Source organism: Podarcis liolepis (assembly GCF_965112155.1).
Source record: "Podarcis liolepis genome assembly, chromosome: 4".
Lineage (NCBI taxonomy): Eukaryota > Metazoa > Chordata > Lepidosauria > Squamata > Lacertidae > Podarcis > Podarcis liolepis.
In genome coordinates this window covers 27,993,481-28,009,492 of record NC_139558.1, presented here as the reverse complement: position 1 = coordinate 28,009,492, position 16,012 = coordinate 27,993,481, and the positions used below count along the sequence as shown (strand labels likewise).

Genomic DNA, 16,012 nt, shown 5'->3' with positions numbered 1-16,012 from the left:
TTGACTATGGCAGACCAACATGGCTACCTATCTGTAACTGGTTAAAGGAAGAAAGTACTGGTAAACTGGAAAGTAGGAAGAAACGGACAGTTCTCACAATGGAGGGATGAAAGAAACAGGGTCTTTCAAGGATCAGTATTGGGTCGTGTACTTTTTACCTTGTTCATAACCTGGAGATAGGGGTGTGCAGTGAGGTGACAAAGTTTGCTGATTGCACCAAATTGTTCAGGGTAGTAAAAACAACAAGGGATTGCAAGGAGCTCCAAAATAGACAAATAAATCTCTCCAAACAAGGTGAAAGGGGATCGAAGCAGCAAATGTGATTCAGTGTAAGCAAGTGTAATGGTGACGCACACTGAGGCAAAAAAATAAAAATAAAATCCTAATTTCACATATATGATTGTGAGGTCTGAGCTGGAAATGACTGCTGCTGGTGCATAACTCCACGAAAATGTTGACCCAGCATGTAGCAGCTGTGTAAAGGGCAAATTCCCTATAGCACTTGATGATGCCGTGGCTTATGGGATTGTGCCATTATAATTGCTTCATGCCACAGCTATGGGCAGTTGTATAGTGGAGAAAGTACTGGGAGCTGGGGTGGGGGAGGTAGCGCATCTCCAGGATTTTTTCAGAGCAGGAGCAATTACGTTACCAACTTGCCTTCCTCTCGCAATTCAATGTGACAATGAGGCTTTCAGTGATGACGGTTTTGCTGTTATTTTCTTACCCACTCTTCACCAAAAAGTCCAGGGTGGGTTGCAAAATGTAACCCACCAACAGTACAATATTGTGTACTGTTTCAAGTTTTGCTATTGTTTGTGATGGATTAGCATGGAGGAAGTCAGAGAATGGGGATAATAATACAGCAGAGCCTAGATATGCCTTTCTTTTGATGGACTTCCAATTTAAATGGATTGCATTTCTAACAAAAAGCTACAGGTTGCATTTCGGGTGGTTGAAGATATTTCGTTTATTGTCTTTTACAAGTTGACTGAAAGCTAGCAGAAGTAAGCATCACTTTACGCATAAGATTGAAGTCATGCCATGTGGTTGAACAGAGATGTTGCCCCAGATTCTCCCAGCCCAACTCCAACATGCTAGTTCCACCCTTTATTAGCTCAATATACTATTACTGTCAGCTGAGCCTAATAAATTGGGTATTATTCTATGTACTGCTGCTCTTTAGGAGGTATATATAATGGATCACCACTGCTCCCTTATCTGAGGTATTACTATGGGATATCATGGGGCTGTCATGATGAGCTTCTGCAAAAATTTCCACTGGCTATGGGATCTTTAATAAGCTATACTCTAGGCAGTTGGTCAGAAAAAAAGACAATAACATGCTGGAAGATGCAGAACTGCCATATCCTACTGCCAATCTGGCCTGATTTCTTTTCTTTCCAGTTTCTGCCACCCCAGGGACTACCACTTGTTCCAGAGTTGGAAGAAAACAGCACAACACAAACATTTATTTGCAAATTTCAAACAAATGTTACCAACAGCTTTGGCTTTTTCTTTCTTTCTTTTTAAAGCAGCAACACCAGAACTCATGCCATCAGATTTTGGGAACTCGCACTCCCTGAATATATTCCAAAATATTCAGTGATCATCTATGTTTTTGCTTTAGACAGTTGTATTAAGAATCACAAAGGAATGCCATAAAAACTAGGAGCAGTGCTGTTCTCCAAGGTTCTTTTGATGTCTGTCCCCTTCGTCTGTTTTCCCCGCAACAATCACAGAAGTAGAGCCACCTTCCACATTGCGACTGTTTCCCAGACAAAGGTTATCTGCACAAAATTTTCAAATTTTGAAACATTTCATTATTACAGTAATGACTATTGCTACTCTTAACAGACATGCTGTCAGGTTGCAAAATGTATACATTGGTTCGTGCAAAGGGGGGGGGAGAAAGCGCAAGAGAGAAACCCCCTTTTTTTATTAAAACACACACACATACACACAACAAAGGTCAAAACTTTTAAAATGTCACTTCTTCTGCAGTTTTGCATAGAAAATACACTGAGTCAGTGGGAGGGCTCCTTGTCCATAGAAACAGGCTGTAAGAAAAGAATGTTATCCTGCTGTTGTAGTTTCCACTTTCACTGGCAGCTGCGGTCTGAGCAGAAAAGCACTGTGGGAGCCTATTGTTACCCCAGCTGGGTAATAGTTTTCTTATTTTACAGTCAGGAACCGAGGGGGGTTGGGGTGCCTCAGCAAAGTGCCTGAAAATATAACTCCTGCAAACAGATCGCTTTCCTTCTTCCCAATGAGAAACAGGCATCCATAAATCTTTCATTTTGGCCCTCCAATCAAGGAAATGAATTTCTCTAAACAAAAGGAGGACTCGAATTTATTATTATTATTTATCATTTGGGGGGGGAATAAAATAAACAAACAGTGCATTAAAAAGGGAGGCTGCGTGATTATCATGCTGAATTCACCTTGAGGAACGCCATTCCTTGCTACAGTGCTGAGTAATGCAAATTGGTGTTTAATTATTATTTTTTAAAAACCAATGTAAAAATTGACACAAAACAGCATATTTTTTGACCTAAAGCTTCATCTTTTTTTTGCTTTAAGAAAAAAATCTCCCGTGAATGGAATCCTATACATGGGTGTAAATGGACTGGGTCTACAATTCAAAAGATTAATTAGCTGCAGAACAACCGTTTATATTTGTCACTAGTTTATCCAGTTAATGAGGCTGATTTTAGTTGCCGTGGCAACCTAAGTTTTAAAGGTGAAAGGTCGCTGACCCAGTCATAGAGCCTTACAATCTCTTTTGGGGACAGTTAATATCCCAGAATTTGTCAAACCAACTAATCATAATGCAAACCCTTCAGGATAGGTAAAGTGATTTCTATAGGTCCCAACCACACAGTTTGAATTTTGAAATCTCTCTGTGATTCTCTCATTTCAAAGTGAAGAATGCAGTACAAAATTCAAAAAAATAGGTATTGGTTTCTGCAGTTCATAAAAAGTAAATTCCATGACAGGGACTATTATGGGAGAAGGCTAATTTGATAATTGGATCAGTGAAGTATGGAGAAATTTGTGCCATTTTTCTGTATTGGAGGTATTTTTGCTGCATTCATTTGGTTAAATAGAGGGCTTTATTCTCCACAAGGTGATTTTTTAAATCATTATTTATCCGCTTTTCAAGAAGAAGTTCTCAGAGTGCTTAAACTACATAATAAAACCATCTAAAACTTAATAAAATCTCTACTACACACTTCCTTAAACCTTTTAGGCCTGGTAAGGTATCAGCACCTTCTGACTTTCAGAACCTTTGGCAAAGGAGGCTGTCCTTGCTGGCAGAACATTGATGCAAAATGGCCTCTCCTCGTTGCTGCTGTTGTTGCCACACAAGACACGCACTGGCCAAGGGGAGTAGCCCCTCCCCAAACAACCAGGTCTAGATATCACAAAATGTGAGTGTCCAAGGAAGGCAGTGTCCCCTGGGCAGATGGTGTCAGTCATGCGTACCAGCTCTCAAGCCATGTGACTTCTAGTCTTGTGAAATTTGGTCCATTGTATGTACAGAGCATACAACACCATATCTCAAACTCACTCTAGTTTCTGAATATAAATATAGGACTCTTCTCAAGACCGAGTTTGTCTCCTGCCCAGTGGTGTTGCAGGTTCACTTCACAATGGGGGGGAAATGGTAATTTGAAGGACCCTTTAGGTTATAGCTATCTTTCCTTGCTAAGTGGGATAGCCATGGGGTAGCTAAGTGGGACTTCAATGAAATGAATGGAAAAATAAGTGAGTTTGGCAGGGTGAGCATGAAAAAAGTCAGCAATGCTAGCCAATTGGGAGCCCTTGGCTCCTCTCTTGTTTTATTATTTACTGAATTCCTTTATGAACGGTATAACAACAACAACAACAACAATTTATTATTTGTACCCCGCCCATCTGGCTGGGTTTCCCCAGCCACTCTGGGTGGTTTCCAACAAAGATTAAAAATACATCAAAATATCACACATTAAAAACTTCCCTGAACAGGACTGCCTTCAGATGTCTTCTAAATGTCAGGTAGTTGTTTATCTCTTTGACATCTGATGGGAGGGCATTCCACAGGGCGGGCACCATCTCTCTCTCATACACACACACACACACACACACACACAGACACACACACACAAACTTAAAACAATTACATAAATGAAACAATATAACAAAAATAGTACATATATACATAAAATCAATTCAGATCCAATACTGTGCGTATACTAATTGGGATAATGATCTTCATTTTCAAAGCATGTTGAAAGTGGAATATATTTAGAAGACCCCCCCAAAAAACCAAAGCAGATGGTGCTTGTTGGATAAGTAACATGAGCAAATTCCAAAGGATGGATGCCACCACACTAAACACCTGTTCCAACATCATGCAGAATGAACCTCCAAATGGTATGGCACCTACAGGTGCAGTGATTGGTTGGGCATGTAGAGGGTTGAGACAATCTTTTAGTTTCCTGTGCCTTTTACCTGAGGTTTTATTGAGAAGGATGCCAGCCCACAAGGTATGTCTGAGGGGTCTTGCATTTTGCCTGGCCATTGCCACTCTCTGATGGGAGAAATATGATCTGAATGTGTGGGGGCAAGGAGTGGCACCATGGGCAGGAGAGTCCAGCCCCAAGGTGGTTTAGCTTAGGGGGCTCTAGGGATGGACAAATCTGTTGATTTTGGTGTGTCTCAGTTTCTTCCCATTTTCCCATTAGTGCACCATATATTTCTTTAAGCCCTTGCAAAAATTTATCAGCATTTTACTGCAAATTTCTCCTAATTTCTGCATGCAATTTTACCTAATATAAGGCATTTTTGCGTGTTATTTTCACAAATATTTTCACAAGTATTTTATGCACACTTTATACTAGTATATGCATCTTTGCACACATTACTTGGCTGATGAACTGGACTACAAAATTTAGGGAATTTTAAATTTTGAAGGTGGCTGAGTTTTGGTGTGCATACTGTTTTGGAAAGTACAGGTGGATACACCTTGAAATGCTGATTGAATTGCACTTCTCCCCCATTCCTAAGAGGCTCTTGCTACAGGACGAATAAGTTGTCTCTCCCTTCTTTAAATTAAATATTTCCCACTTTGTGTATGCTCACAAGTATTAATTCCAACCCCCGCCCCCTTTCTAAAACCAAGTTTTAAAGCTGTCATGCCGCAAATCTCACTTTTGTAACAACAAACCCTAAGTAGGGTTAAATTCTGATTAACAAGACCTAGAATAGTAAGGGATACAACCAACAAGGTGTTGCCCTGGGTTCCCTTTGGGTCAAAGGACAGGATAGAAATGTAACAACAACAACAAATTACTTTGAAAAGTTCAAATTTCGTGTCTGTGCATGTGTGTAATTAGTATCTTAAGAGACACGTGCAAATAAGTAAAAATAAACACACGCACACATATAATCTGCATAATTTCTATGGGGTCTCCTTGATTCCACATTGTTATACTTCAAGTTAAATCAATACCTTAGAATGCAGGTCAGAGCCTTGCTTGAAATGTATGAGTGTTTTGCCAAGTGTAATTGCTTAGGACATGAAAATATCGATTGATAGAAGGAGATTTATTTTAAGAGATGCTTTGAAGGATGTGGTATTCCTACCCACTAAACTTCAGTGTCTGGGGATAGATAGATAGATAGATAGATAGATAGATAGATGATAGATAGATAGATAGATAGATAGATAGATAGATAGATAGATACATAGAAAGGTAAAGGTACCCCTGACCATTAGGTCCAGTCGCGGACAACTCCGCAATGCTCCGCAATGCTTGGGGTTGCAATGCTCATCTCTCTCTATAGGCTGAGGGAGCCAGCGTTTGTCCGCAAACAGCTTCCGGGTCATGCGGCCAGCATGACTAAGCCGCTTCTGGTGAACCAGAGCAGCACACGGAAATGCCATTTACCTTCCTGCCGTAGCAGTACCTATTTATCTACTTGCACTTTGATGTGCTTTCGAACTGCTAGGTGGGCAGGAGCTGGGACCATGCAACAGGAGCTCACTCTGTCGCGGGGATTCGAATTGCCGACCTTCTGATCAGCAAGCCACCAGTGTCCCAGATAGATATATGATAGATAGATAGATAGATAGATAGATAGATATAAAAACTGGTTGTTATGAACATCTGAAACTGCCTTATACTGAGGGCAGATCCACACTGTACATTTAAATCTCACCCGGGGAACTGCAGTGTTTCCCTCACAGACCTACAATTCCCAGAACTCTTAAAAAACTACAGTTCAAGTCAGACCAGTGCTTCCTCTAGATTTCATTATCTAGCACTGACAGACGGAGGCTGCCCGAGGTTTTAGGCCAGGGTCCTTCCCAGCCCTACCTGGGACTTGAACTTTGACCCTTCTGGATGCAAAGTGAATGCTTTGCCACTGGGCTATGCCCCGTCCAGTTGTTGCCAAATGCACATAAGAGGTATGTGTATGCCAGACCCTCCAAGTCTCCCTATTTTCTAGGGACAGTCCTGGATTTACAGAAGCCGTTCTGGTTTCTGATTCAATCCCAGAATGTCCCTCTTTCCCTATTTTTATCAGATAAATGTTGGAGGGTAGGGTGATGCAACCCTCAAGCCAAGTGGATAAGTAACTTTACAACCTTTTAGAAGACATCTGAAGGCAGCCCTATATAGGGAGGTTTTTTTTTTTAATGTTTAATGTTTTATTTTGTTTTTAAATATGGAGAAATGTTGGAGGATTTGGTATGTGTGCCAAAGAGGCAAGCAGGAGGGGCTACTTGAACTTTTCTCAGCCAGTGCTTTCCCATTGAATGTCTTCTCCCTAGCCATTCTTTATAGCCACCTGACTTATGGAAGTCACCCTCCCTGGGAGAAGTGGGAGGGTGACTTGGGGAGAAGTGGCTTCAGAGAGGAGCAAAGTGAAGGGTACAACACCCCTCCCTGCCTCCTCCTTCTGCTCTTCCCATCTCTCTTCCCAACCCTGTTCTATAGGAATTTGGTATAACCTGCATTCAAGCAGGTGCATCATGGCAACTGGTTACATCTGTGCTTAGCAGGATGGCTGGGCTATAAAAACAGGCAAAGTGACAGACGTATTAAATAATATTTCTTTAGTTTGTTTATGTGAAACTTTTTTGTCCAAGAGTCAACTTGGCTACTTCCTTCCATAATAAAAGTCACAGGACAAGTATCCTATTGGATGCTGGAGTTACAATGTCCACTTATAAGCCATTTTATAAAATGCAAGGATTACACAGCATCGTGTGAAACTGGGTCACTCTCCCTTCAGGAACTCATGTGGCTGGTGAATCACCTTAGGGACACAGCTCAACAAGAGCCTCTACCAAGCCTGATAAATTCCAGCTGAGCATATGCTGGAGGGCTTGGCAGATAATAATTGAAATATAAAGGAAAATGTTTTCTCTCTCTGCCACACATGGCCAAATGGCCTGTATACCACCTGTAGCTCCTGACAATGCCAGCTTATGAAGGAGTTGCCATTTACATCAAGGTGCTCTAGTTATGAGATGTTCTCCTACTTATTTTTTATTTTTTTAAACTATATAGTTTTCTATGGCATTTCTGCTGTTCTGTTATGGTTCTTATTATTTCATGGTGCTATCATAGAGTCGGAAGGGACACTGAGGGTCATCTAGTCCAACCCCCTGATTTGTTTTTTCTTATATTATATTAGTTTTATTATAAGAACAGTAACAAGAAAACAGTGCAAAAATGAAGCCGACAACAGGAGAAGATGCAGTTCTTAATTCCTTGAGCTTAGCGCTTTCGTTTTGAAGGTGGGATGAGAGCTTTTTCTCAAGCTGAACTGCTCTCTTTAGTTGCTCTCTAAAATATACCCCAAGAGGAAGCGAAGGAAGGCTGTGTGTGCAAACAATCCATAGGGTAAAATGATGTTTACCTGTTTTAGTTTGGTCCATGATTTTTAGTTTGGTCATGGATTTTTATAATTCCAGTCTAAGGCTTTTCTGCTCTCAGAGGCACCAGCTTGTGAGGACGATTGTGTGTGTGTGTGTGTGGGGGGGGTTATGTTGTGCTTGTGATGTCACACTTGACATCAGGATGTTGGGAGGAGCTGGGGTGGGGCTGCGCAGCTTAATTGGCTGATGGCTAGCCTCTTCTGCCACCTCCTGGCACTGCCCCCAGGAGGCCACTTCGACCCTCCTTCCCCTCCACAGCAGGAAGAGAAAAAGAAGGAGCCACCCACTGCTTGGCTCTGTGTTTTGGCTCTGTGCTTTTTGGATATTGGGGGGGGCAGCTCCACCCCCAAAATATTCAGGGGGTCCAAAAAGGCTCGGCCACCAGGACCTGCCACCCCTGTATGCTCCCACAGTGCTTATGGGTGGAGTTCAGTGTTGCTCTATGACAAACGTTCTGTCTCTGCAAGCAGTTGAGTTTGCCAGACAGAACAGTTCCCCCTCTCCTCCCCCCATGCACTATTCTGGGGGGTTCCCCTGATCCCCCACAGCCAATTTTGAGGGGCATAAGGATTGCAGGTGGAGAAACTGAGGGGAAAGCCCCATTGCACAAGCAAAAGTCCTTGCACGTTTCAGCTGACAGGGCTCATTAGGTGATTGTTATGTTGGATTAATGTAGGAAGATCAGAATAGTCTCACCTTCCTTCCTTCCTTCCTTCCTTCCTTCCTTCCTTCCTTCCTTCCTTCCTTTTCTTCCTTCCTGGTTAGTAGTATTTTGTAATGATCGCAACATAGTCATCCATAATTTCGCAGATACATGCTTAAGAGGCCTGTTATTCCTATTGGGAAACATTTTCTATTTCAACTCAGCTAGAGAAGGAGCCCCCACAGCAGCTCTGGAATTTATGTGCTAAGCTCAAGGGATCAGTGTTGCATCTTTTACTGTTGTCTGATTTATTTTTGTTCTTTAAATAAATGTCACAGGCACCTGGGAGAAGTGCCAGCTTACTTTCTTTATAAATAATAAAAGAAAGCATCGTAATTGATAGATGGCATAAAAAAAAAAATCCACGTTGGAAAGCAATTTACACTGCAAAGTTTGAATGGGAAAATGCATTAGTTTTAATTACTTGTGCCATAGTATCTTCTAGGGGCACATGGGGAACAGTCTCAAAATGCTGATAGTGAAAGAGAGTGTGTCTCAGGATCCAGTTCTCCATAGTGGTTCTCTAAAGGACTGGAAAATGAACATATCTCAACAGATGAAAAGCTTTATAATGGAGTTATGGTTTATGCACTCCTTTATTGCTGCCGGATGCCAACAACAAAACAGGTGGCATCCAAACCCATTACCTGTTCTTTTCTGTATTACATAAAAGTTTTGAGTATCTAGGCAAGGCTTTGAATTTTGACGACCTGGTGAGAATTTCTTTTTTAAAGAATTATGCAGCCAAAACAAGATGTAGTCATTAAAAGAAGAATTCCAAGCTTATCGAAAGGAATGTAACATGGCGGTTAAACTACTAGCTGCCACAGTTGTAACTATCGCCCCTGTTTTCTCTAACGGCAAATGGCAAATTTAGTTTCCTGTTTTACTATGGGTTATGGCCAGTCACTCTGCTTTTGGGCACAAATTCTGAGGTGAGCAATTCAATACTCTCTCACGGGTAGTCAGGATCTATAATCGTTAGCCAGGCGGGCGGGGTATAAATAGTAAATTATTATTATTATATAATTATTAATAAGAACTTCATAAATATGGAGACCATGCACACGGATGCCATTAGGTCACTGGCTGAGGAAGACATGGGCCTTTCGAAGCATCCACTCAGGCAGCATATTGTCGGTGGTTACACTGTATGCCTTTCCACAATGGGCATAAAAATAGCAATGCAGCAAACCGTATCTGAAAGACACATGGGGGTTCATTGCTTCTTTCGTTATGAGAGAGCATTTTCTTTTAAATACACTGGGGCCTAAGAAAGTAGCTTTGTGAGCTAGATCTGTCCTACAGCCCTTCATTTTTCTATCTCTAATAAGAGAGGTTGTTATAAGTGTTGTTGTTGTTGATGATGATGATGCTTTTTTCTTTGTCTAGCAGGGCTTGAAAGGTGTGCTCATTTAATTATAGGGGAGAAAAGACCTTCAAACATTCCAAAATATGTAAAGGGGGGACTCTTAGGGCTGTGGCCCATGTAGGGTCAATGGGTGCAACACCCATCCTGTAATATTTTTAAGCACAGTTTAATGTTTATTACAAGACAGTTTCAGTTAAAGAGTATTTTTACAGTAGAAGAAAAGGTTTGGTTAAAAAATGAATCTTCAGCTACTATGAATATGACCAATGTGTTAAAAGGAAGTAACATAAGAAGGGAAATGAGTGAAGAGTAACTTACTGGTGGCACCCCACCCCACAGGATATCACAGAGCAGTGACCCCAAAATGGATATTTTCTACTGTTACCCTGGCACTCTGCAATGCCCTTCCCTCTGGCATACACGAAACATCATCCATCAGCTGCTTCAGATGTTTTGTAAAGACATATAATTTTGTCCTGGCTTTGCCTGACCCATAAGATTGTATCCTGTTATTACTGAATTTCTATTTCGATCTGTTTTCATAATACTGTTTTAATGGGGGGTTTTTTGGGTTGCACCTCTGTTTTTATGATGGCATTTTATTGTTTCCATTTTGTATTTTTGCAAACTGCTTTGAGATTTTTCAATATTAAGAAGCACTCTTAAAACAAACGGATAAAATAAATTCTGGCCAGGAAGTAGCAACTCGACCTCTGGCGAAGGTGAAGGAGAAGCCTTCTCTGTGATTTTCTGCTATTCTAGGCTGGAGTAGGGCAGGGTTTTCCCCCTGGCTGCCACCTGTGGGAGAACCACTAACACTTCTGAATTCTTAAAATTATTGTTCTCATTCAGCTTACACATTTCCAGTGCTAGCAATTCCTAGACACTAATGGCACAATCCTATGCACAATTACTTGGAAGTAAGTCCAACTATGTTCAGTGAAAGTCTCTCCCCCTACGGATGTGCATAAGACCACAACCATAGACACTTCAGCTTAGCAACAGGATTCTGGAAGCTTCTGTTGGTTATGAAAAGATCACTGATTTTCCATTCATTTTCTTTGAAATGCCACCTGGAGATATGGCAACACCACCTAGGGAGGAAGATGGTTACAGCCATGACAAAGCTGATTGTCCTATAGTACCCTAAAATAGCGGTGCCCTATTCTGTAAAGATATATATGTGTGTGTGTGTGTATGAATAACCCATTCTTTTGTTAAAATATGCAGGCATTCCTACGGCCAAGACAACCTACAAGTGTACCATTTGGGTTTTTTAAAAAAATGCACTCTTCATCTCAGCAAATGAGATGGAGTTTTCTTAGGGGGAGGGCAATTTCGTAAAGCGATTAATTTTTCTTGCCATTTTAATTTTTAAAAAAATAAAAAATGGCAACAGGATCCTTGAGAAGAAGACAACAAGCAAAGCTAGCTAACCAGCGCGTTCTCTTTTGTGAAGTTCACAATGACTGAGAAGTAAATTGCTTCTTAATAAGTTTTGTATTCTCCAAGGGTATGGTTAAAGGGTTAATTTAACGCTTGACCCATTAAAACCACTGAGTGCAGTGAGAACCTTACACGGCTGATCAGATGATTATTTCTGGGAGATAAGTGGCTGAAAACTGAGCTTCACTAGTTCAGGTAATCAAGGGAAATCGGCATAAAAGAAGATGCGGCTGAGTAAAGACAGAACAGCTACCTGAGATTCTATTACTTGTCGTCTTTCAAGCATAATAATGAGATTATAGTAACCCTAAACTGACTGAAAACAGAAATCTGGCTGTCTGTCAAGTTCATTGTGTTGAGTTTTACAACACTCCAGATCTGGTTCCTCTCTGAACCTGCCATAATTATACCAGGAAGACAAATTCAAAGAAACTTTTTTCAATCTTGGGTTATTGTCAGGGTTTGGCTTATGACCAACATAACCATTGTTAATGACATGGAGAATCTCGTTAATGCTTCTCTCCCGCCCCCCCCCCCCGCCGTGAGCCTATGCTAAGTAATATCACAATATACACCATTGCAAATATTTTTACATTGCATCTGTCACAGGGTCCCAAATTACTTTGCTATTGATCCATGCTGTTGTCTTGTGGTTATTCAAGTGAGAAAGCTTGGCTGTTTGTGTGTGTGTGTGTGTGTGTGTGTGTGTGTAAGTCCCATCATTTTTACACCTCTTTAATAGAAACATCCAATCATGTCAGGGAGCTACAACTGAGATCCTAAACATACCTACCTGAAAATATATTCAGTTGTAAAACAGAAAAGAAAAGCATAGTCCTACTTCCAAGTTTGTTTTTGTCTTAAGAATCAGGGGAAAGTTAACAATGTTTATGCCATCCCCCCCCCCCCAAACCCCATTAATCAAATATTAACCAGGACCAGAGTATACATTATGGTTGTCACAAGTGTGTGGCTGAAAATTGTCTCCTTGATGCATGTGCTCATTGTTATGCCATAATCCTCATATGTGTTTATAATTTGGTACTTGGCCACCACATGGGCTCTTTTCCTGCCTTGAGAGCTTCTGGGGTTGTTGGATAGGGGTGGAGAGTCTCTAAACTACCACTGGCATGTGAACTGAATACTTCCTGGTTGCTGCTGTGTAGCAACTGGTGAAGGTGATGGCACGGCGGTCAGTTTTGAAGTGCAGGACGGAGCTCCTAGTGAGAGCAACCATAGTCATGCCACCAAGGAGAGCTGTGCTGATCCGTCATTATACAAGAAGGAGCTGTAGCTCAGTAGTAGAGCATCTGCTTTGTATGCAGAAGTTCCAGATCATCATAAGAAAACATAATAAGAAATCAAAACCTACCACTAGCTGACACAGGACAGCTTCCTATGTTCCTGTGCATACCCACCAAGACCAGCTGGGCCACCTCAAAATCTTTCACTGCCTCAGGCAATATACAAGATGCTCTTCCCAATTACACATACAGAAGTTGACCAGACTGGTTGCTCAGTCTTTCTTCAACACAGGCAATGGGACAGTGTCCTCCATGGTGGAATTCCGCTGAGAACAGAAACTCTTCTCTTCAACTGAGCAGAAGGAGTAGCTAGACACTGATGGTTGGGGATGGGGAATGAGGTCCAGACATTAAAAGCATGTTTGAGGGGGCAGTCAGCATTCCCTCCCTCCCTTGCACGGAAGAGCTCTGCACGTGTACATCAGCATATGTGAAGGGGCCCTTCTCACAGTTACCAAACACATGGGAATGGGGCATACCAGTGTATGGTCTGCATTGGCAGAGGTAGCTTGAATGGCTTGCAGCCCCTTCACTTATGCTTTTAATGCACAAGGTGTCAATCTGAACCTTCCATAGCAAGATGGCATGTAGATACAGGTATAGGTAATCCAGAGTGGAGTCCCTAAGGTGGTTGGATGGCGTATTGTATTCCTCCTTCCAGCAATCCTGCAGTCCAGCTGGTACCAAATGTATTGATTTCCTTTCCTTTGGACCACATCAGTGAGGCCGAGAGGTGGGTCTTGTCATCTAGGCAGTTGGGGACCTCCATACACACTGCCCAGGCTTGTGCTATGGAGAAGTCACTTTAACAAATAACAACAGACAAATAAACCACACAAACAAGCTCAATTATTTGAAAATCCAATCTTATGAGCATATTACTTGACTTCCTCTAATCCCTCCCTTTATCTCTTTCTTTTCTTTTCTCTTTTTCTTTTGTAATTTTTGTTTTGGTTTCTTTTTTGGTTGTGCAACGTTTGTTGCAGTATGTGTTATAACTGTATAAGACTTAATAAAAATAATTAAGAAGTCATTTTGGTGCTGCAAACACAGCAGTTACCAATGCAGGGCTGAAAAAAGCCCTTTAGCTGCTGGGTAGCTCAGTCGGTAGAATGTGAGACTGTTAATCTCAGGTTCGTGGGTTCTGAGATGCTGTTCTCTGTTCCTAGGAATCTAGTGTCAGTTCTTCTATCTACCTTGGTGACCAAAGGCCTAACTCATTCACTCATATAGATTCTGGGGTCCTGTAAATCTTATCAGATCAGCTTGGTCCCCAATGTACTTGGAATCTCAGTATCCCTGATAATTGAGGTGTTTCTCTCTCCCTCCTGCTGCCACTCAGCTACCACACCCTGTTGGCTCCTCCTGCCTGTTCCTCGGAAATACCAGCAGGCACTATTGCCAGCAGTGGCCATCAGGACAGCCCAAGTGGGGCTATATTGCTCTCCAGGGTTCCTGACACTGTGCATTGCTGCCAGTTCCTGAGATGGGGAGGAGGAGGGGCAAGGCAGCAGGGAGCTTAGCATAGTGCTGGTGCAGTGATGGAGCCAATCCAAAACCCTTGATGCTGTTCCTTCACTGTACTGAGCTCCCTGCTTCCTTGCCCCTCCCTCTCTCAGTACAGTGGTACCTCGGGTTACAGACGCTTCAGGTTACAGACACTTCAGGTTACAGACTCCGCTAACCCAGAAATAGTACCTCGGGTTAAGAACTTTGTTTCAGGGTGAGAACAGAAATTGTGCAGCGGCAGCGGGAGGCCCCATTAACTAAAGCAGTACCTCAGGTTAAGAACAGTTTCAGGTTAAGAACGGACCTCCAGAACGAATTAAGTTCTTAACCCGAGGTACCACTGTAAGTGGCAGTAACGTCTAGCACTGGGAGGTTGGTACAGTGACACAGCCCTACCTGCATGGCCCACGCAACTGCTCACTGGCTATTGTAATTCTTGAAAGAGCTTGGCACAAGGAGTTGCACATCTCTATCTCCCATATAGATAGAGGGAGGTAAGTTTGCATCAACATCATCTACACATTAGCACAATTCTGCTAATCATGATGATGGGCTAAAAATCTGAACTGGTTTGCTCCCCACCCAGCCCTCCACGTCTAGGCAAAGTTCCCACCCATCCCCCATGCTTGGCTCCTGACCTCAGACTGTCTTCCTCCACCCCAGCCCCCAACATGCACATAGTCAAAGCAGAATATCACCATATAATTTTGTAAGAATTTAAGGAGATGATTTTGGAAGCTCTGTTGGTTAGTTACGCATCCCCTTCTAGGTTGACCTCTGATGCCTTTTTATCCTGATTAGGAACCTGTGAGTTTCCCCAGAAATTTGACTTCAGGTAAAACTCAGTGGCATCTCTAGTTAAGAGTACCATTTATAAATGTGTCATTCAGAATGTGGATGTGTTGAAGGCTCCTTCCATCCAAACACACACACACGTATATAGATATATATTCAATAGTGAACAAATGACTGTGTTCTGGCACCAATGATTTTTTAAAAATGTGAACTGTAAAATTATGCTACAAAGTTTATTAAACTTTCAGGTGTTCCATTTTGACATGCTCTGATCTTTCCTTAACAATGACAGGATGCTACACAAAAATACTGCATTTCATCTGGTGTAAGTCTTTATCTTCTCTTGACAGATTATTGCTGGTTAAATTGTAGAGCTGACTTAAAGGCAGGACTCTTCAAGGGAGTCAGAAATTAAGGCTTCACCAAATGGTAATAAAGCTATTAAAAATGCAAACAGCAAACAGCTACACTGTACAGGTTAGACAGCTAATCCAAACTAGCAGTTTAAAAAAAAGCAGAGCAATTACACTTTTATTTAAATGCAAGGAATATGAGCAAGAATAGAATGAGGAGCCTTGTTTAAATGCATTCTTCTGAATATTTATTAGAAATAATATATGTAGTTAAGCCACTTATCTGATTTCAGTGAATAACTAAAATGCAAAAGATCAATTTTCATAATTATACCAAAGAAGTCTGTCTTTCATAAAAATCTCATTAATAACACCATTATTACTGAAAAATATCTCAGTATTATTATTGTTATTCTAATTATCGCAAAATGCTACTGATAATGTTGTCATAAAATTCCTTTTTAGTATCCTATTAAGGAAGAGAGACTAAATAGTGGTATAAGTTAAATCTACATCGTAAGTGGCATTATTAAAACCTTTGTGTACTTGGTTAAAATACATTATGTGTATAATTACATAAATTGCTTCAGGTTT

The 16,012-nt window shown here is 41.4% G+C and overlaps 2 long non-coding RNA genes across 7 annotated transcripts in view; one reads left to right on the top strand and one right to left on the bottom strand.

The window, feature by feature from the left end:
- Positions 1-16,012, top strand: part of LOC310706058 — a 346,770-nt gene that overhangs the window by 78,774 nt on the left and 251,984 nt on the right. The gene's annotated exons all lie outside the window — the stretch shown is intronic.
- Positions 1,444-8,023, bottom strand: LOC310706088. The gene is made up of 2 exons (XR_014525656.1): positions 7,918-8,023; positions 1,444-1,790 (listed from the first exon to the last, which is right to left on the bottom strand). It is a non-coding gene; the product is annotated as an uncharacterized lncRNA (long non-coding RNA).